This window comes from Pithys albifrons, chromosome 10 (assembly GCF_047495875.1).
Source record: "Pithys albifrons albifrons isolate INPA30051 chromosome 10, PitAlb_v1, whole genome shotgun sequence".
Classification (NCBI taxonomy): Eukaryota; Metazoa; Chordata; class Aves; order Passeriformes; family Thamnophilidae; genus Pithys; species Pithys albifrons.
This window is the reverse complement of record NC_092467.1, coordinates 23306100-23327395: the sequence shown is the minus strand read 5'-3', so window position 1 is coordinate 23327395 and position 21296 is coordinate 23306100. Positions and strand designations below refer to the sequence as shown.

The window sequence follows — 21296 nt, the reverse complement described above, 5'->3', positions numbered from 1 at the left end:
CGGCTCCCCGCCGGTGCCGAGCCGCCCGGCTTCCCCGGCGCTGGGGAGGGAGAAGGGGGAAGGGGGAAAGGGCGCGGGGGGCTGGGGTGGAGGTAGGAGGGAGGGAAGGGGTGGGGGTTGAAACTTGCCCTGCAAAGTTTGCGTGTGGCCGGGCGGGCGCGGTGGCCGGTACTCACGGTGCGGCTGGCGGCGGGCGCTGCGCGGAGCTGGCGGCGTGCGGGGACCGGGGCAGTCCCGGGCGTGCTGGCCCCGCTGCCCGCCCGCCGCTCGCATGTAGCAGCGCGGGAGGCGGCGGGGGTGCGAGGGAAGGAGCAGTGCTGCCTCTCAGTGCCGGCTCTCATCAGTGAATGAGCCTCCACTCTCCGAGGGGCTCCCGCCGCACACACACACGCACACACACGCGCGCACACACACACGCACACATACACTCGCACACACACGGAGCCGGGCTGAGCACTGCATACATTAGGGCACTCGGGCAGTATGGGAAATGCAGTCCAGGACCGGCGCCCACCAGCCGGCCGCCCTCCGGCCGCGGCCCCCGGGGTTGCTCAAACAGGGTGTCGAGGTCTGCTGCCCTCCCAGCTCCGCCGCTTCTCCTCCCAGCTCCGCTGCGCCGGCCTCGCCCACCCGCCTGGCACCGGTCATATTTTCCACCGTGTAGCTCCCTCCCAAGTTGCAGCGGGACGCTGCGGGGACCCCCCGAGCGGCAGCTTCTCCTCTGCGGGGCAGCCGCGTACCCTTCCGGCCCTGAGGCAGCGGGCTCCTCTCGGGATGCCTCGGATTCCCTCATGCACCCTGCAGCATTTCCTGGCATGGGACGGGCATGATTTCCAGGGATGCATCATCCCCAAACTTGCCTTGGACAGCCACAGCAAAGACAGAGAGCAAATTAGGGACTTCACACTCCCAGTGTTTCCCAGCTGCGGCACGCACGCATGGCACGCACACTGCTATTTTAATGTTTCCTGTATGCACGTCGCAGCTCTGTACAAACCCTCCTGCACACGCGCTCCGCCTTGGCCACAAGCAGCTCCCCTGCCAGACCTAGGAGTGTCCCGAGCAAAAATTGCCAGTCATAGGAAATGGAAGAGACAGTTTTAGATGGGGACTCAAAAGAAACACTTGTCTCATTGTTCCTTGTGAAGTACACCAAACACTGATCCAAGACATTTATTTTGCCCAAGAGGGAAAGGAAACATTTTGGATTTTTAATTCAACTGATCTAATAATTTCGAATTGTTCTTTAAAAGAGAGTATGGGCAGCATTTTCTGGCTCTTACCTAATTCTGCGCTGGCATTCTCAAAATACAACCATGCTATGTGACATACACTGAAAAAAGAAGTCCTCTCCATCAACATCATGAACCACTTGGGCCATATTCTGTGTATGAGAGTAAGAGAGATCACATGCTTATGTCATTCAATAACTTTTGGGTAAGCAGAGATTCATCGCTAAAGTATATGGACTGGTCTTGCCTGTTACTCCAGGATCACTGAATGCACCAGTCCTTATAAAAGTGTCCACAGGCACAGCATGAACCATGTCCCTGGGCCTTAACTGGGTGCAGATGTTAATGGTTTGCTTCTTTGCTGAACTGAAGCTCACTCATCCTTTCTACAACATTTCAGAGATAGGTCAGCACAGTCAGTGTGTGCATGCCTTGCGAATGGTAAAATCCTTCGGAATGTTAGTAAACATTAAAAAGAAAATAAGCTTTCTTGGTTTTGCACTTAAATTTCCGGATAAAGGAACATGGCATTTCAAACTCCTCAACTCAGGAAGAAAATGCTCGAGTGAAGGACCTGCATGTACTTTCTTTAAATAATCATCAGTAGCTCTGTCCCCTACTCTGAGCTGCAGCTCAGCCACTCAGAGGTTGATCATACCAAAAAGAGCCTGCTTCCCTTCAAGGCATCTGCTTTTCTACATTCCATGTGCAGCAGCAAGGAGGATGGCAGGGCAGGCAGTAAGCACTGCCTTCTTCCATGGATCAGTCATGGCACAATAGTAAACGTTGACTCAGATTCCTCAGCTCCTTTTCTGCTTCATGTAAAAACCGGTATTTAGATAGTCCAGGTAAAAAACTCTCACAAATGTGAGCAAACTTTATTGTGCGTATATTTTGCTCATCAATTACACCTCACAGTTACCCTCTGATTAACCAAAGTTATTATTTTGGGGGGTTGATAATTTCAAACACCTCTTTGGAAACAGCTGCCCCACAGGCTGTCCATACAGATATGTTTCAACATCCAAGTCCTACAATTTTGTGTGAGGACCCTGAGTTAGTTGGCACCACACATGTTTCCAAGGCACTCATCCTGAAGCATGTTCCACACCAACAGCACCAACAGTTCAGGACTTCAGTAAATATTCCACGGGGTAGTGTACATGAGCTACATTTTAAATAACATCAGAGTTTGACATACTTCAGGAAGCCACATTAAAAATCTTCCCTTATCTCTCAGGAATTCTGGGGAAAACACTCAGTCACAGCCCAGTTTGTGCTACAGCTTCACAGTCAAAATTACAGAATTCTGATGAACAAAGTGCTTCTATTATAAAGTTGTATTTTCAGTGCTCACAATATAATCAAAAATGATCCCTCAGATTTAAACTTACTTCTTTTGTTCTTAGTGAAGAAGCAATTTTTTTTTTACTTGTTCAGTTCCTTAGTATGGAAAAAGGGATCTGAATCCTGCACCATTGTCCAATTTATGCTAGCTGAGAATCAAGCTCTGTGTTTTGAGGCTTGAAAAAAAATCGTGGCTTTATTTAACTTTATGTTACTGCATCATCACACACAAACTTAATACAGTTTGGATTCAGGGAACAAATCTGGCATTTAGCTAGCTTCTCTGAGCAATGTCTTCAGAGGAAAATAAGAAGATACACTCAAGTTATTTATATTTGTAATTACCATTAATCTGTATTACTAATGAGGATTTTGATCCTGAAAATGGATCCATAAACATGGACTCCGGCACCACTATAGAGCTGTGATATGCACAGGGGCCCATAGGAAAAATTTCCACTGAAATATATATGCTACACTGATAATTTGGACCTTAAAATAACTTTGAACATCTGATTTAACTTGGTGTGTATTGCTCATCTCTAACAGTAATAGGGGACACCTCTAGTTGGGTTTTTTTTCAGTTAATATTAAAACAGCATTTGAGATTGTTACAGGCTATGACAGTGCTGTCCCTCCTCATTGCAAACCCTGTACTAAATACCGAAATCTAAATTAATATATACAATCTTGAACCTACAGAATTGATTGAATACAGTTAACTTTATGCATATAGATTTCAATAGGACTACTAATAATACATAAAGTTAAGTGTACATGTAAATTCCACCACCAACAGAGCCTTTGACTGGAAGTCTTCTGTATTCTTAAAATACCAGTGCACAGTTCTTAAAGCATGAGACCCCCTCACTCATCATTATGTCCTCTAGCTGTTATTGTATAAGATTGAGACATTTAATAAATTGTAGCAGCAACTACAGAAAGCAAGGGACAGTGTCTCACGTGTACCTGTAGTACATTGGGATCCCAAGACAGGGCGCTCCATTCATTGGGAAGTGCCCTGTTTTGATGCCATGGGTTCCCTGAAAAGTGACACGCTGAGGAAGTGCTGAAATTCTCCAGGTAAAGGAACCATGTCCTGAAGTCACTGGCACCATACAGCCAGATTCAGACCATTCCTTGCATCTTTCATGTGCAATATGGGTGGAGGCGACGAAATGTCAAAGGAATTAGTTAATTAATTAAAAATAAACTTTTTCTTGCAATTAGTCTCGGAGGCAGCTGTCGGTCCCAGCGGGGTGTGGGTGGCTGCCGTGCGTAATGTCCATGCCCTCTGCTGGCTACAGCCCGCGCGTCTCAGCAGCTTGCCACCGCCACCTTGCCCTCGCTGCTGCCACAACGACCACTCCGGGGAGAAGGTACTGGGCAGGGCTGCCAGTGTCAGTAGTTCCTGCTGTCCAAATGATTTTGTCCCCTGGTTTTGTCAGAGCTGTGACCCTGGTTTAAGCCTCCCTGAGCTGGTGGCTGCTGGCCAGGAGGACAGGAGCTTGGAGCCTCTGCCACGGGCCATGTCTTATGCTGATGCTGTTAGCAAGGTCATCTGAGATGAAGGTTGACCTGTGACTTTGGGAGCATTATTCTGGTTATTGTGGCTGATCTGGGCTTTACTTTAGTGATTGGTGTAAGGATTGTCCCATAGCTCAGGAGAGCTAATATGGGATCTCTTCATCTTCTGAGCCATCTGTGACTGCCCTGTGCCAGACTCCACTCTCTTCATAGGAAGAATTTGGCAGAGGCAGGGCTGAAATCATATTATCTGCCAGAATTTTGAAATTTAGAGCTGGCATAGTCTCAGTGACTAATCTTCCCATAATGAGAGAGCAGTCCTTAAAATGACTTGTTGATTCATATGACTAGCAGTGAGAAATTTTTCTTCAGCCTAGGACAATTTTCTATGGTTGACTGATAAGCTCATTATCATCAAATCATCACATCACCATCATATTCATCCTCACCATCACCTAGATCTCTTCCAAAGTTGGCTGATTAACAAAGGAGAGCAAAGAGAACCTCCAGGTTTTGCGTCTCAAGACGTGCTGCAAGATGACACTATAATTTTAAACCTTGCTTATCACCAAATCTCTACAGCAGAGTGGAGACTATGCATGGGATTCTTTATAAACCAGTGCCCTGCAGTATCATTTCCCTTATGACCTTCCCCTTGGGAAATACCTTCTCCAAAAAGGAGGTTGTATATGGGATGGCACATGCCTGACAAGTAACTATATCAACTGTTTCAGAACACTGCTCATAAGTGAACATCAACACATTATCATTTCCACAGCTGAAGGCTGACATAGGTGCTTAGGGTACGACATCAAGAGCGCTAAAGAGGGCACCTCTGGGACATTGTGCTGCTGAGGAAAGTTGTCTCTACAACTCTGGTAGCCACAGTGTGTGATTTAAGCACATACATGGAGCAACCAACACCCTTTTCTATCAACTGTTTCTAACATTTGCTGTTACAGCACTGGTCACTTATTTTCTGTGCAAGCATCCACACTTTTTTTCAGAGCTTTTTTGAATCCCTTTCTGAACAATATCCTGTTGCTAGGAGTTCCACAGGCTAATGGTGTGGAAAAATATTTCCCTGTGAGAAGAGCTACACCTGTCCAACCCCTCTTCTGTGCACCATCCATCACGCTGACAGCATAGGTAACTTGCCTGGGATCATGTCAAAGCGTGAAATAGCTATAAAGGCAACGCATATGTGTTTGTCATTTTTGTCATTAATGGGATCAAGCAAAACTAAGGCAAGCTATTGAACTGTGCCTTGTAAGCTAGGGGAAACTGGAGCCGTGTCTGAAAGCAGCTCAGGGTGGTGGCTCTTGCTTTGGCCCATGGAAAGAGCTCAGGGTGAGCAACACTTTGATCTTATTTATTTGTCTTAGCTGTGACTGTACCTCAGGGGACATATTGGGTTTGCTTTTGGGGCCCAAACAAGCTGCACAGCCCGGGGCAGGGGCAGCACTACCGCCATAGCCTGAACCTATGGCAGTGCACCTCCATTCCCAGTTCAGCAGAGGACTGGAAAAAAACCCACCTACCCTTTTAGCCAGGCAAGCAAACCTGAGCAGGACAGATCTAGTGAGCTTTTAAGGCAGCTCTCTGGTGTGATTAGTTAGAGCTTAACATGAGATAAAATCAATTGGAAACTTGTGTGAGTTAGGGCTGCTCTCATCAGTCAGAGTTTGCAGCAGCCAAGTGCAGCATGATTGTTACTAATATCTGCTACAGCTATATAAGCTGAAATGGGTCTTTACAGTAAAAAGAAAGACAAGTTGCTCTTTCCTAAGAACATACAGGTTATGGATGTAATTCAGAGCCATGCTCAGTGCCCTCCACATCTCTACTAAGGGGAACTGCTTTTTCTTAGGAGAAAGTATGCTGGTGTCTTATATGCACATGCATTTTCTCATGATACTACGTAACACACAGGGATGTTGTTTAGGAATTTAGAGTGCTGAGTATTACGATGTTTGTAGTCCATCCCAGGAACTACATTAGATGTAAGACAGTTCACATGCCATCGGGGACTTCACATGAGCCTATGCTTTGTGCCTGCCTTCTTTCAAAGGAAAATGCTTTCTGCCAATGCAGTTAGTCCTGTGTATGGCTGGACCTCAGCATTAGCTGTGGTGCTCACTACTGTGACTGCTGTGATAATTCCTATCATGCCATATGAATGGGATTGCACCATAAACCCATACACCTTAGCGGTGTTGATGGCCAGGTCTACATAATGGCTCAATGCTTTGATGCTAATGATCCAGTGTTTATGGTGGCCCACAGCACTGTTGTCATGCCAACGAGATGGTATTCCTCCCTAGAAAAAACAATAATAACCAAATAAATAAATACTTACTTTCCCTAGTCTGATCTCTCTGTTTAACAGGAGCTGGAGGTTAAATCTGAAGGGAGGAAAATCCAGGCTGAAATACAAACCAGCCTCTGTTCAGATGAAAACAGAGCAAAGCATCTTTCTCTCCCCGTCCACTCTGTCCTTTTCAGGACACTATGCAAAACCTCCTTGCCAGTGAAGCAAGCCCCTCCTGTGGCAGGGCAGGAGAGCGTGAATTTCTGCCTAACCAGTCCCTCCCTGGGGATTTGGGTCAGGCCGGGGACTTCCACACTGAACTCCCCATCCTGATCCCACAGCAGTATGGCCCCAGCAGGGACATGGGACAAGGAAAGGCTGTCTCTATGACTGCCACGCTGCTCATGAGCACCCAACGTGCCTAGCCTGCCTTCCACTCTGCCCCAGCACATCTGGTGGCCCAGCAGGCAGTTCACAATTTGAAGTGCCCATCAGAGTACTCACAGTAGGGAGGGTGCTGCTACAGACCCAACCAAACCTTGCTCCTCAGGATTACCACCCTTCCCTTTCTGAAAGGGTGACATGCCCCAAAGCTCCAGCTCTTCCTTAGTAATCTCAGTCACCAAACCCAGTTTCAGAGCTCATTTTCACAATTTCTTCTTACAACTTGGAAACACGTTTTTTATTTCATACAGAGATAGACTACTGCTGCTGTATTCCAGGACTTGGTTCCTGGCTCTCACTATTCCACTCCCAGGAAATTACCCATCTTCCTCTGAGAAATACCTGTCTTCTTTCTACCAGTCTTTTTCACAAGTCACTTCTTATGTGCATTTCCCATTCCTTTCTCTTGCTCCACTCTTGTTATTTAATCCAGCTCGTATTACTCTACCAGTAAATTATTAAAAGCAGGCAAATAGGTGCAACAAGACAACTTTCTGTCAGACACGAGCCTGTTCAGAAACTGATACACTCAAAATTTCTTTATCTTGGCCCAGCTTTATCTTGAGCTAGCCTTTTCTGCCATCCAGTTTGAATGCCCCATATCCCAACATCCAGTCCCAGTGTCCCACATCTCATTCCCCTTTAGATTTCTGCCTTGATTGTTGGAGGAACATCTCATTGCATCAGCAGTTTTCTTGTGGACCTCAACCTCTCCATAGGATCAAGAAGGTTGAATTTACTGGAATTCACAAAATGATTCAGATAACAAGAATAGCTTGAATTTTAATAGCAAATAAAAACAATAAACCTTGGAAGGGGTATAAATTCTTATAGTACAAGTTGGACCAGTGGCTGGCTTGCAGAGGAAACTGGCACAGGCAATGTCTTGTTCTGTCAGTGTAGTTTTCCTTTGCAAAGTTCCTTGCACACCTGCTGTACCTTCTGGCAGTGCCCCTACCATCAGGGGCACAAAATGGATCAGGTGAACTCTGCGTCTGGTCCATCTCCACACTCCTGCATTTTTGACTCTACTCAAAATTCAAAAACCCAGTGACAACACCCCAAATTAGGCATCTTAGAGTTGGAAGCCTTCACCTGCACACACCATCTCAGCCACTTTCCTTTGTTAGCACTGAGACAGTGAGTTAGCTAAGGCATACAGATCGATTCCCATGTTCCTGCAATACATTATCCTTATCCACTGAGGATGCATGGATTAATTTCTTCCTATTGTATATGAAGTATGGGAAAGGTCACTTCTTCCAGTCCTGTGTTCTTAGGCTGGTTTTCAGGACACTCCTTTCCATCCATCTTTTCATCACTTCATCAAGCCACCTATGCACAGCACTGTTCTCCCTCCCTTAAGGCTGTGTTAGTTAGAGAAGTCATAGGGTTTGACCAAGAGGTGTTAAACAGACCTGACAATTTGTGTGCTCTTGTAGGAAGTCTTGAAGTTCAGTAGTATTTGAGTCTTTCTCCCACTGATGTTCTTGAAGCTGTCAGGTTCGAATTGTCCTGGAGGTGCTCAAGGTCTCTCTCTTATGTCTTCAGAGTGTGTGGGTAGTTGACCCTGTTGAGTAATGTCATCTCATTAGACAAGAACATGTGTTCACTGAGATAAGGATGAGCTGTCTTCCTTAAGGTGTGAAATCAGATCTCAGTTGGTCTTTCTCTTACACATTCAATTGGCATGATTCCCCTCTCCTGAAATCCTGCAGGGATAAATTTCAGTGGGCTAATTATAAATTCCTTCTGTCTTGCAATAGCTGGTGGCATGAACCTCCCCTCCGTCACTCATGTTGTGCACCTCTCTTGCTGCAGGCAAAAGTAATTTCCCCAGCCTAGAAATGTGATTTAATTTGACCTTGTTCACATAGGTTCTGCATCTTTTACATTCCCACCCCCAATGATAAAACAGGATCAGAGAAAATTGCAATGATTCACAGTGATGCTCTGCATTAGCCACCAATTCTTCTTGTTCCTTCCTCTCCCCGCCATCCTTTGCTCTGCCTACCCACCACAGCTGTCTTCCTTACAGGGTACTTTAGGTAGAGGATTTAAGAGGGATGTAAAGATGTGAAACCACATGCTTGTGTCACATCTCCTCTGCCAGGAGAGGAAAACTGCGTGTCTTTCCTTGTGAGAAACATCAGGAGTGAAAGGAAAAGAAATGGAGAGTGAGAGCGTAGAGGGAATATTGACAGAAAAAAGAGGAGTGCTCTAGGACTCTGTTTCTCAACCATTTCTGTAGCAGATCCTTACCTGCAGTCCCTGTCTGCCCAGATCCACTCCTTTGGCCCTTCACTGCCTGTTCCAAGGCTGCTGTGGGTTCTCAGCTGTGGAGTCTTACTGTCCAGTGGCTGCTGTTCCTAGCCTTCCCATTTACTCTTCCCTGAAAGGGTGAGAATAAATTGCCTAGCCTAAATACCTCAGCCCTGGTCTCCTAATGGTCCCATATAAAGAAGCATCTATGGACAGCCTTGCACTCTCCTTCTACAGGTTCAGAAGATCTTGTTTGTGGGGCTCCCTCTCCCCTGTCTGGTATTTGATGCTCAACAGCGAGACTTAACAGTGAGCTTCTCTAGAAGGTAGTGTCTCTTGCTGTACCAGAGAAGTATTTATAATACAGTTGCTACTTTGCAGAATCCCAAAGAATACAAGATGCTTAGAGAGGCACATTATGTCTGTGTTGACTGTTTCTACCATTAAACTTGGGCATGGGAACAGCAAGTCATTTTACATCAGCTCAGAGAAGCCGTAAGCCATGACAAGAGACATTGGCTATCCATATCAATAAGCTGCTGAGCACTATGGAAACATGCTTACAGTATTTTCCCAGTAATGGGGATGGCATCAATTGTCAGTGAAGCAGACAATCTGGCTGCACGTGTCATTCAGGCTTGTTAATGCTCTGCTTCTCATCTGCTCACTTTCCCTTTTTTGCTGAACTCTTCCCAGAGCCTTGGAAAACCGACTGGGTCCATAGCCTAATTGCGTGGATCCTTTCCCTCCAAATGCGGGAGACTTTTGTCTCATTTTAGGTGTGGGGGACTGTCATTCTTGTAGGAAGTTTCTGAAATGGATAAGAAATGTTTGAGATCCCTTAAGAAAGCGGGGCTATATTTGATATTGTAATAGATTTATCTAGAGGTCATACCTGCTCTTTCTGTTCCTACTTTGCTTTAGCAATCACATCAAATGCAATATGGCCTAAACAGGTCCTATCCAACCACAGTGGGGTAGCTTGGCCAGACAGGAAGGACTGCAAGTGGTCTTTAAAGTGCTGATAGCTGCCAGTGTTGAGTGATGAGATTTTGCAGTGAGAAGGGAGTGGGAAGGAGCACAGTGGAGGAGAAGGAGAGTATGTGAAAATGGGAAAGAGCTGTCAGAGTGGAGACCACAGTGGATAAAGGACAAAGTACTTGCATGGTTTGCCTCCATTTTATACAGACTGATAAAGAGTAGAAGAATTTTGACCTGGAGAAGCTGGATGAGTTCCTCTAGAGTGCAGACTTTAAGGCCAGAAGGCTCAGTTCTGAACATGGGTTGGGTTGTCTGCATGTTGATGAGCTGTCCAGTGAATTAGTCCATAGGATGGAAGAGCTTTCTTAGTCTCCATCAGCTTGACCTTTTCTCTGTCAACCAAAGCAAGATGCCTTGTTCCATGGAGATCCCAAATGAGGGCTGGTGCCTCTTACATGAAGACAAAAGTCCACCTGGAGCAGCCAAGTCTGAAAATCTACAGCCTGGCATTAAGAAGTGGCAGTAGGAGCTTGTTCCCAGTGAACTGGATGTTTGCAGAGGACAGTGCAACACTCTGTGAGATCCAAGCACTGCCCACTGCCAAGTAATATTACTGTAAGAGACTCATATAAGACATCCATGATTTCTATTAATTTTCCACTACCCCTCTAGGCAGCTTGTGTGAGGCTGAGCAAGTTGCTTGCTCTCTCTGGCTGCAACTAAACTCATCTTCATTATTGCACATTTTGGCTCACTTTCATCCTCTTCTGTTGTGAGGAGTTTGCCTCCAAACCTGATCTTTGAGCAAGGATGAGCATGCTGATGCTCCTTCCATCCTCTCAGTCTCTTGTCTATTTAAACTGTAATGTTTTAGGAGCAGGGACATTAACCCTCATCTGGATTAGCATTGCTCTAATGTAAATAATATTAGTTACATTATAGATGTTTCTGTAATTAGAGTTCCTGTTTCTATAGGCATTTAAACACCTCGTCTCCTGATCTGACAGTTATGTTATTTGATTTGTGTTCTCCTAATGTGGAGATCTGTACAGAAACCCTTTTATCTCTCCTGATGAACGGGTTTAGACTATGATTGATTTTTTTAGAACTGTGTGCAGGGAGGAGCCCACAGATACCAGGTATGATTTGAGTAAGGTGGGATACTGTCACAGAATTTGAATGGAGATTAAATAATGTGGCAAAAAGCAGGGGTTTAACCAATGTTTTTTTTCAAGGACCATGAGGTAAGGACAGACCCTTTCACAAACAGGAAAAAAAAGAACTGGCTTAGCTGGTGAAGCCTTTTGGGAAGAAAAATTGGCTTCCCTGTCCCCATTTGCCTGCCTTTTGAACCAGGCACATTAGTATTTGCCATTACTCTGAGGGAAGCCCACTCATGAAAAGGTTTACCAGAGATGATTTTATCAGACAGGTTTGCCTTGGCAGATGGCTGTATGCTTTAAATTTATACAGAGAGGCATAAATAGTAGAAAAGAAAAGAGGATAATAAGAAAAATATTAAACTGCCCAGTGCAAATCCTTGGGGAACTTCTATTGCAATAACTGACCTCCCATATAGCACCATTTATTTTATACACTGGCAGCTTTATAGGTGCTTGTACAGCTACAGACGAACACCAATTTGCCGGTGCAGTTTGTTTTGATAACTGTTGCTTTCAATAAATCTATATTAAAATCAAAGGGAAAATTAAATAGACCAAAGTCAGTGGCACTAGAGATAAGGTAGCACATTACTACACTGGCCTCTTCAGCTGGAGGAGATGTCTCTACCTCCAGCGTGGGTCAGAGGTGTGATAAATTTCAGTGGTAGGGGAAAGGAATTTTGATATTTCAAAGCTCAGCTACTTTCAGGGCTGTAACAAAGGAGGTGGGCCAGGTGAGAATGCATTGCTCACTTTTGCAGGATCCTTCTCTTGCAAGCACAGAGGTCAAGGTCTTTGAACCCTCTGCTCTGTCTGTCAGGAGCCCTTAGGTGCTCCCACCCCTTCATGGCAATCCACACAGCTGGTATCTGTGGACTGAAACCAGCAGGACAAGCAGGATCTATGACGGATCCCCAAGCAAGAGAGATGTGTCTCAGGGTTTTCTGGACATGGCAAGTCCTTCTTTTCTCCACCTCTAGCAGACTAGGTGCCTCCCTGTGGAAGTAGGGGAAGTTCTGGTGGAGAGAGGGAGGAGAGGAGAGAATAGAGAATACAAACTCCGGGGAGAGTGCTGAGAAGAAAAGAAAGAAGAAAGAAAGGAAGGAAGGAGCAAGCTGGGGGAAACGATGGAAGGAAGAGAGGCTGAAAAGGAAGACGATCTCCAAACAATGGAAAAACAGAGGCAGAAAATAGAATAAACAGAGGCAGAGACAGTGGGGAAATTAGACTGGTGTAGGCAGAAGGTATGTGAAACTGACTCCCAGCTCCTCACACGAGGAGGACCCCCTTACCTCCCTCTGGTGAACTTCACTGTCTGTTAGAGGTGTGTGTTTCTGGAGATAAAGGCAAGACCTTAAGTTTGGTGCAAGGAGCTGCTTTGATCAGGAGTTTAGGAACTACTCCAAAGACTTGGCCTGTGGACACTTGGAGCAGCAGTGACTAGAGCCAACCAGGTAATTATTTAGTATCAGTAGGGCAGTTTAAAGGATTGTTGAATACTGGAAGTTTTGCATTGTGCTGAGCAACACAGTTGTGTCCAAATAAATAATGAGCATAAGAGATTTCATGGTAGAGCAGGTCAATTTTTTCCCAGCTGACCAATTTTCTACCAGAAATCACTGATTGGAGTAACAAGGTGCATTTCCTAGGGGATATTGATATTATCCAAGCTTTTGCTAAGAAATTACCCAAAATGTTCTTATGGGGTTTTTTCTCATCTCCTTCTGACAGTATTGTTTTCCTCTTGTTATACACTTACACCCTTTTGGTCCAAGCACTTGGCCTAAAACATGGGGTCTCCTGAGCTGGGTGGGGATCCAGGTGCTCTCTGGCTACAATACTTTTCCTTTGTGAAGTTTTGCTTCCCTACTCACAACAAGAATCAAACTACCAGTGATGACAAGCTTGTGCCAGGCCGTTTGCCTGCCAGCCATCACACCAAGGGCTACTTCAGCTTTTAAATAATCATGTCCCCTGGGTTTATTGGGGCTGTACTAGGCACTTAACTTCTCCCCCCTGCTCTAGTCTCTTATGTCCATCTCTTAAAGGCACAGTTGCAAAATAGTCGTCAGAACCCATCATCCCCCCAGCTTAGGGCAGGGATCCTTGTTGTTCCTGATATTCAGTTTCATGAAGACATTAAGCTGGTTTGATAGGGATCTTAAAAAAGGGTGGAGATTATGCCTGTCACTGTAATGGATGGTATAAGGAAACGTTACAGCATGGTGTAATGAATGGTTTGAGTTTCTAGAACGATGTAATAATAAAACAAAAGAAATGTCAAAGTGGTAGAGTGAAAAGAGATATACTATTTTCATTTGGAAATATGTTGTTAAACAAAAAAATCAGAGCACTAAACTTTTTGTCCCAGCTTAGGTCAAAAATCATATTTTTTGAAACCTCAGAATTTCCCAAGGGACACAAATTCCTCTGTTATTATTTTTGGCCAGCTGTCTTCCATATGACTGCCCGTGAAAAGTATTTTATCTCAAGTTAAAATCCCACACATAAAAATGTCTCTCTACCTTCCAGCAGGTGTGCTTGTCCGGTGGGAAGATTTGTTTTATCAGTAATATTTCCTCCAGGAGAAATGCTTAATTTTAGATGTTTTTTCCATTTACACTTAGAGTTCAAGACACGAGCAGCAGCTCAGTATTGGGTGGCCTGTGCAGGCATCAGAATGCTTCCTTTATACACTGCAACCCTGTTAGCTAAAACACTGGCAAAGCCATTTTGGTGGAGTGGGTTTTTTTTAATGTCCCATTAAAAAGGTTTAAAATGTTTAAAAATGTCTCATTTCACTGCTGTTGATGCCTTCACTTTGAAATACAGCTTTCCCATGACGACATAGCTGTAAAACACATTCAACTTTTTATTTTTTCTTTTTTTTTTACTAGTTGGAAATGGAGTTTTGCTATAGCCATTAAAATATAAAGAATAAACTGCACCCAACTGTATAATATTTTTTTACCAGGGTTAAGCCTGAATTTCTTTGTGGATGGCATTGGAATATCAAGATTAAGTATACAGTGCAAGCACAAGGGTTTTATGACATACAATAATGTAAAAAAGCTTGTATTTCTTTAGCAAATTGACATCACTGTTTGCCCTACTTTCTTTGTACTTCTTGAGTCTGATTTTTAGGAGCAGGAGTTGGAAAAGCATGGTAGATGATTCAGTGCAGCTCCCTTAAACCAAAATCAGATTGGCACCAATGGGATGTTTTATGGTGCTGTAAGTGGCTGTTTCATGGTTCCCACTGCTTCTCTCGGAGGTGATCCCATAGTTTAATGCAACATAGCCTCAGGAAATTTCTCCTGATGTTCAGCCTATGTTTTCCTTTGGTCAAATATCTTGTGGAAATGCTCTGTTGAGGGGTAATTTTATTTTGTGTTTTGGTGCTGATGCCTTCCTGGCACATGTAGGTAGTTTTTCTGCTCATCCCACATACAAAGTGGGACCAAGGGGCAAAAGCTGTATTCACTGGGAACTTTTTACCCTGCTTCCTCAAGCTACCTACCCAGGTGTACTGCTTTCTGAAGAGCACACAATGGTGGTAGTTTCATATCCATCACCAGGCACTGTGTGCCTGAGGCAGTCTCACTGGACTCATGCAGAGAGAAACAGTGGTGACATGCAGCCCAAGCAACACAGGTGTTTGTGTTTGCTTTGCATTTAGTTGCATCCTCTTGCACTCTTGATTAACATGTGATTTTTTGGAGACAGGATCAACTTGTCTGGCCAGCCTTGTGTGCTCAGTCAATATGAGGTCCAGCAGAGATCATTCTGTCCAAGCAAAGCACAGGCTAGAGAAATAAAATGCTACCATGCATCAAATCCTGGAGGTTTGCTCAAATTCAAGCTACAGCAGATCTCCTATGGAGACATGCCATCCTGATGTGAAATGTCCAAGACTCCCTTGTCCACTATTAGTTAACCAGCCCAGTCAATATCCACTTTCTGATGTCCTGGGCTGCTCCTCTCCTGCCAAAGGCTGTCCCTCTCACCCTTGTTTTAACTGGAAAAGGATTTCCACCCTGTGGCCCTGATTCTGGCTGAATTAATGGTTTTTGAACTGAATCAGCACATTTGAAGTTAAAATAGATCCCCACTGAGTCTGTACATTTTTATTACTGTACAAGGAGTGCTTAGGAAAATAAAAGGAACAAGAAAGCCCTGAGAGTGGACCACCCTGTTGAGGGGGGAAATACAGAAATCAAGCATGTTTATATGAGTGGTATTTATAGGGTCAAGTGACATATATTGTACAGGGCCTTGGAGCCCATCTCAGGAATACCACATACCAGTCTGGGCATTCATGTTCAAGGAAATTTAATTGAAATTGAAGCAGGTGCAGAGCAGGCCTACTAAGATGGAGTGGGATATGGAAAGATAAGGTGGTAAGAAGACACAAGAAAAAATGGCTTGTTTAGGCCACCAAAGCAAAGATGACAAAAATTATCAGGATCTGAGAACTGCCTGTAAATACATCAGGGGAGGGAAAGAAACCCACAAGTTAAATTAAAGGATCATTTTTTCTAGAATAAATTAGTGTAAACTAACTGTAAAAGTGTAAACCTTTTATCTGGGAATTAGAGGTTTTCCCATCTATCAGACAGAGAAGAGCTGAACAAGCCTTCTACTTGGGTTAGCATGGGCAAGTAAAGAAAAATATTTCAAGATGGAGACTGATAAATTTACTGGCATGGTGGAGAGGAAATTGTATTACAAGATGGAGGAGAATGGCTCAGTATCCCTGGGACTCCTTTCCTGACCTATACTACTACTCCTATTGCTTTTATCATCTGAAATCCTCTTTTGCCTCTCTTTTGCTAAGGACATCATCACCTTTAAAATCTCCTGTCATGGTCACCCAAGGGCCCTGGGCTGCATCTGCAAAGCTTCTAGCCCCACAGAGCTGCTGTTGCTCCCAAATTCATCAAGGGGGTCACTGTCAAAGAATGAGACACGTATGCTCCCACTGGGTTTGAATGAGCTGCTTTCTTTCAAAACACCCTTTAATTGACAGCTAGAAATAGCTTTCCATGATGACAAGCTGTCATTAATATCATTCACCACAATGATACCCTAGTGATAGTCTATGTTTTTAGAGGAAAAGGGAGAGAGAAATCCTCTGCAAACAAATGTTTCAACAGAATACATGAACTGAGCTGTGGTTTCAAGAATGACAACATGAATATAAAAATGTTCGTTGTGAATATTAGTATTCCCTTAAATATGTGCTCACGTTGGTTAATGAGTCCCACCGGTGGTGTTAGTAACTGAAGGATTTGGGTTGGCATGTTATTAACTTGTTAAGTAGAAAACAGTGATACAAAACTACTTGTCATGTGTATTATAAGACATTTAAAAGTTGCACTCAGCATAAGCAGCTGAACAGAACTAACGGAGCCACCTTTAAAAAGAGCTGTTGTTTCTTTGTGCCGTAATCCTGTAAAATCCCACAGTTTTAAAAGGAGATGTGCTCCATGGGCCCTGGGGAAGGAGGCACTAGTAGCAGGCTTGGGGAATAGCAGGGGCAGTTGGCAGGACTCTCCCTCCTCCTCTGTGCTGAGCCAGCAGCAGTCATCGACCTGACAGGGCTGGGAGGAGCTCAGTCCTTTATTCACTTGGAGCTGCCACGTTGGGCCAGGGGGGTTTATTCTGTGTTTTCTGCCTTCCTCTGCCCACTGGTTTGCTGCCCTCGAGTAAAGCTCTGTCCATCTGTCAGCCCAGAGGTGGTTGCACATCTCTGCTGAATGAAATGGTGCTTTGTTAAGAAACTGCTGGGATTTTAAAACAAATAAAACTTACAGGTAACTGTAGACCAGGTTGCTGGATCACCTGGCGGCAGCAGAGGGATCCAGCTGTAGGAGAGAGGGGCACAGCTGGAAGCTTTGAGCTGACCTTTCCACCCAGGGTTTGAAGATAACCCTTCATGTAAATCAGGACAGACCAGACACTGCCCCAGCATGGACCCTATTTCCTCTGGGCTGTCTGTAGCCATCCGAAAATCTCTAAAGTAGGACAAGCAATTAAGACACCAGAGCAGCTCCTGAAACACATGCACTTGCTCTTGGATAGACAGAAGGATGGTTCTGTTTTTCCTGAGGCAATGGGATAGTGGGACTGGCATGGGTTGTGCTAGCTGGAATAAATAAGGTGACCCCGATGAGCAACTATCAGCCCTTTAGGCCATTTTCCCCCATCTGCACAACCCAGTTTCTTAGCATTCCTTGCCCAGGGCTCCATGGCTATTGTTCACCTTTGTATTTCCTAGCTCTACCACAGACAGAGTCCCTTGGGGAGGGGAGCTGTTCCCAGTGATATGCTACAGGGGCCATGTGCATTGATGGGCAAGCCACAGGGTATCTATTGATCACCCTCATTCATTTTTCCAGAAGGCTGGAGTGAGCCAGATTAATCTGTAGGTGACATTTCAGAGGTCTGCAGTGTTCATTTGAGGCATGCACACACACGTAAGAGAGGTTCAGATGTGGAAAGTACAGAAAATAGAGACAATATTTCATAAAACATGGCTCTGTCCAAAATGGTTTAGGTACCTTCTTCTAGAGCTGATAGCTGTGCCAGAAAAAAGGCTCTCTTTGAATGTGCAGCTGCTGAAGGGACTCATTGCTGTCCTGCAGTCTTTGGAGGACAACTTGTACAGATCTCACAAAGGTCACTGAGGCTGGCAGAAGCCAAGATGTGGCCTTTGGTTGGTTGAAGATAACTCATTTGAGAAAAGGGGCTTCCCCAAAAAAGTTCGGCAGGAGGAAATCTCCTACCTGCTGTGCTGCTTGGCAAACCCATGAAACAGCAAGAGGCTTGGCTGGTGTAAAAAGGACATGCACACATCTATGAGCCACTCATTGTTTGTCTAGACTGAGGAATTATTTTTTACTGTCAGATGCAGAGGTCAGCAGTGGAAAGGCCTCCTCACTTTCATCCTCCTAGAAATAGAGGCAGGCTGTGAGCCCTAAATTTCAAGCCTTGGGCTTGCAGTTTAATTTCAAGCATGTCTCAGCCAGTTTCCATCCCAGCTAAGGAGGGGCAGGGACAGATCACTCAAGGAATGCCACAGCACAAAGGCCTTCAATTCACCTTCCTGGGCTCCTGGCAAACCATACGTCAGTCATGAAAGACTTGACAAATCACAATGATGCAGCTAAGCTTAGAAGTAAAATTTCACATTATCCTTATGTGAGTGGGAGGCTGAGAGATGCCAGATCTAAGAGTGCTTAAAGGAACTCTTTCTATTATTAAATGTTTTTGTGTTGGTATTTTTATAGTTCTGACACACAAATTCCATGATTCAGGCTCCCGAATTCAAGGCCTCATACAGAGCAAAAGGATAAATCCAGCTTGAAGAGCCAGCAACTCAGTTAAAGGAAGGAGCACCAGGCAGATTGTGTCAGATAGCCAGGGAAGTGTGAGGAGCCTGCCTTCCTTGGAGCATCAGTCAGTGATCTCTGCACTCTGGTCCTTACCTTTGTCTAGTACTTTAAGGCCTTGAGTCAGAGAATGGGCAGCAAGATGACAGAGAGGTACGACCTGCTTAGGGCAAAGGATGGATGAGGTGACCTCTAGGATCCTTCACAGTCCTATTTGTGCGAGTCCATGCTCTGAGTTTACTCACCACACATGTGAGTATCAGGGGTGTGTAAACGAGCTGCTGGCTTGACATGTGGAGGTTATGAGTTAATGTGGGGAGCAAGGAAGGAAGCAACACAAGGAATGGCCTCAGCTAGAACGCTTATCATTGCACCTGAGCTTTCCAAAGGTTATGGATGCATTAGTAGACTAAAGACTGGGTAACATTGCAGGCATCATTAGGGTTGGAAGGGACCCCTGGAGATCATTGAGTTCAAGCCCTGTGCCAAGGAAGGGTCACCTAGGGCACATTACACAGGAATGCTGTTTTGAGTATCTCTAGAGAGAGAGAATCCAAGCCCTGCCTGGGTAGGGTGTTGCAGTGCTCCTTGCGGTGCCCTCCGTGCAGCTGGCAGGGATGGGGGGCAGGCAGGCTGGCTCTGAACCCTTGGAGTGGGACCGCCAGCAAGACTCAAGGTGGGAGTGTCCTGCCTGAGGGTGCCAGCCACGTCCGTGGGGAGGAGATGTCACAACTCAGGGGTGTCTAGCAAAGACTGGGCAAGGTCCAGACACAGGTTTGGGATCGGAGAGCTGTGCAAACACAGAAGCATGGAGGCATCAGGGGCTGGAGGAGGTGACATGGGGGCATGGCGCCATGGCCTTTTGGGACACATGGTGGTAAATGGTGACGCTGGAGCACACGAGGCGGCGGGGCGGTGAGGAGGAGATGAGGTGACCGCCGGGCACGGGGGTGGGTCAGTGACCGGGGACCCGGCGAGGCCGGTGCGGCGTCGAGGCGAGGCCACGCGGCGGGGCCGGAATAGGAGAAACTACGATCCCCAGTGTGCCCCGCGGCGCGGCGGGCGGTGTGCGCCTGCGCGGGGGCGCGGCGGGTCGGAAGCCCCGCCCCTGGCGGCGGCGGGCGGCGCTGCGGTTGGGCGGCGGCGCTGCCGCTCAGCGCGGGGTCGGGGGTCAGAGTGCGGGCGGTGAGTGGCGGTGCCGGGTACTCGTGGTGCGGAGTGCGGGGCGCGGGGCCTGCCCGGGACGGGGCGGCCCTGCCGCGGGGGGGACGCGGGCGGCGGGCGGCGGCTCGGCCCGCCCCGGTCCGGCGGGGCCCGGCTGGCGCGGGGCCCCCGCAGGCCTGGCGGAAGCGTGGGGCCGCCGTGGCCCGGGGAGGGGGGTGGAGGCCCGGCATGGAGAGGGGGCGCGGTCCGGCCCCCTGCGGTGGCGGGGCCCGAGCCGGGAGCGTGGGGCAAAGGGCTGGACTGGGCTGGGCTGGGCTGGGGCCGGGGCGCGGAGGGGTGCGGGTGTGGGTGTGGGGAGGCCGGTAGGGACGGGGGGCGGCCCCGGGCCGAGGGCAGGGCGCGGGGTGGTGGCGGGCAGGCTTGGTGGTGGCAGTGGCACCTCGTCCGCTCGACGCTTGGGCGGCCGGGCCCTACCGTGGGTGAAGTCCCGGTGTTGGTGGCAGTAGCCCCCCCCGGTCCCAGCTGGAGCGGGATCACTTGCTGTCAGGGCTCGAGGAATGGAGAAAAGCCCGTCTGCTCAGGGAGCTGTGCGCTGGAGGCAGCAACAGGGAGGATTTTCCATGGGTTTTTTGGGATGTGGGGTTCATAGGTGGAGGTGCTGGGGGAGTAGGAGGTTTGAGGGGTTTTTTTCCGATTTTTTTTTTATTCTGTGAGATTTAACTGATCATTACTCTCAGATCGTGAGACTGAAGTAAACTTGAGAAAGCTTAGGAATGCAGTCTGTTTACCTGTTTCCTGACTGGCAGTAGAAATGTCTTCTGTTTTTTTTCTTTCTGCTGTGCTGTTACAGGTATTTCTTCCAAACAGATGTACGAAGAGGTGTTTTACTGCTTGTGTTTTGTCTTTTACAATTCCTGTGTCTGGTGAATTTTCATGGTCACTGCTGGCCTGTTTGATAAGAAGTCTGATATTTGTTTTACTACTTCTTTACTTACTTAATTTCTTTATTGAGCTTTTGGTTTTCAGTAATGGTAATGTTGGACTGACAGCTGCTGCTTAGTCTGAACTCTTAGTATTCTTTCAGCTGCAATACAAGGGACCAGAAAGTTTTCTAATAGGTTAATGCTTGTACTGGGCCTCAGGAAGGATGAGGCATGCCGGGTTCCAGGAAGGTGCATTTCAAGGGACTTGTCCCATCAGATGCTGTTAGACTGCTGTTTGAGGATTTTACTTGATGAGGTTTTAATGGCAACTTGAATTTATTTTGTCCTGTAGTTGCTTTTTGCAACATTGTAGCATCTTTTATCTCTTGATGTTGAAGTTGGCATTTGAACTTTTATTTCCAAATTAAGTAGAATGTTAGAGGTCCAGTTGGTTACCCCTCAGTGTGTAGGTTTGAAAATTTTATTTCAGTTGGGTTTTTTGTTTCAGGTATTTTTGTTTTCCTTTTGAAGCACTGAATTCTGCCTTT

General features: G+C 46.3%; 1 protein-coding gene across 8 annotated transcripts in view; it reads left to right on the top strand.

Annotated features, from left to right (window-relative positions):
* Window positions 1-19778: 19778 nt before the first annotated feature.
* Window positions 19779-21296, top strand: part of ERI3 (ERI1 exoribonuclease family member 3) — a 130434-nt gene continuing 128916 nt past the window's right edge. Inside the window, exon 1 of one of the 8 annotated variants that reach the window (XM_071565109.1) lies at window positions 19779-19846. The gene's annotated coding sequence lies outside the window, so the exon portion shown is untranslated. Of the gene's footprint in view, window positions 19873-21296 lie in introns of all 8 variants that reach the window. The other 7 variants (XM_071565116.1, XM_071565111.1, XM_071565112.1 and 4 more) reach the window with 7 other exon arrangements.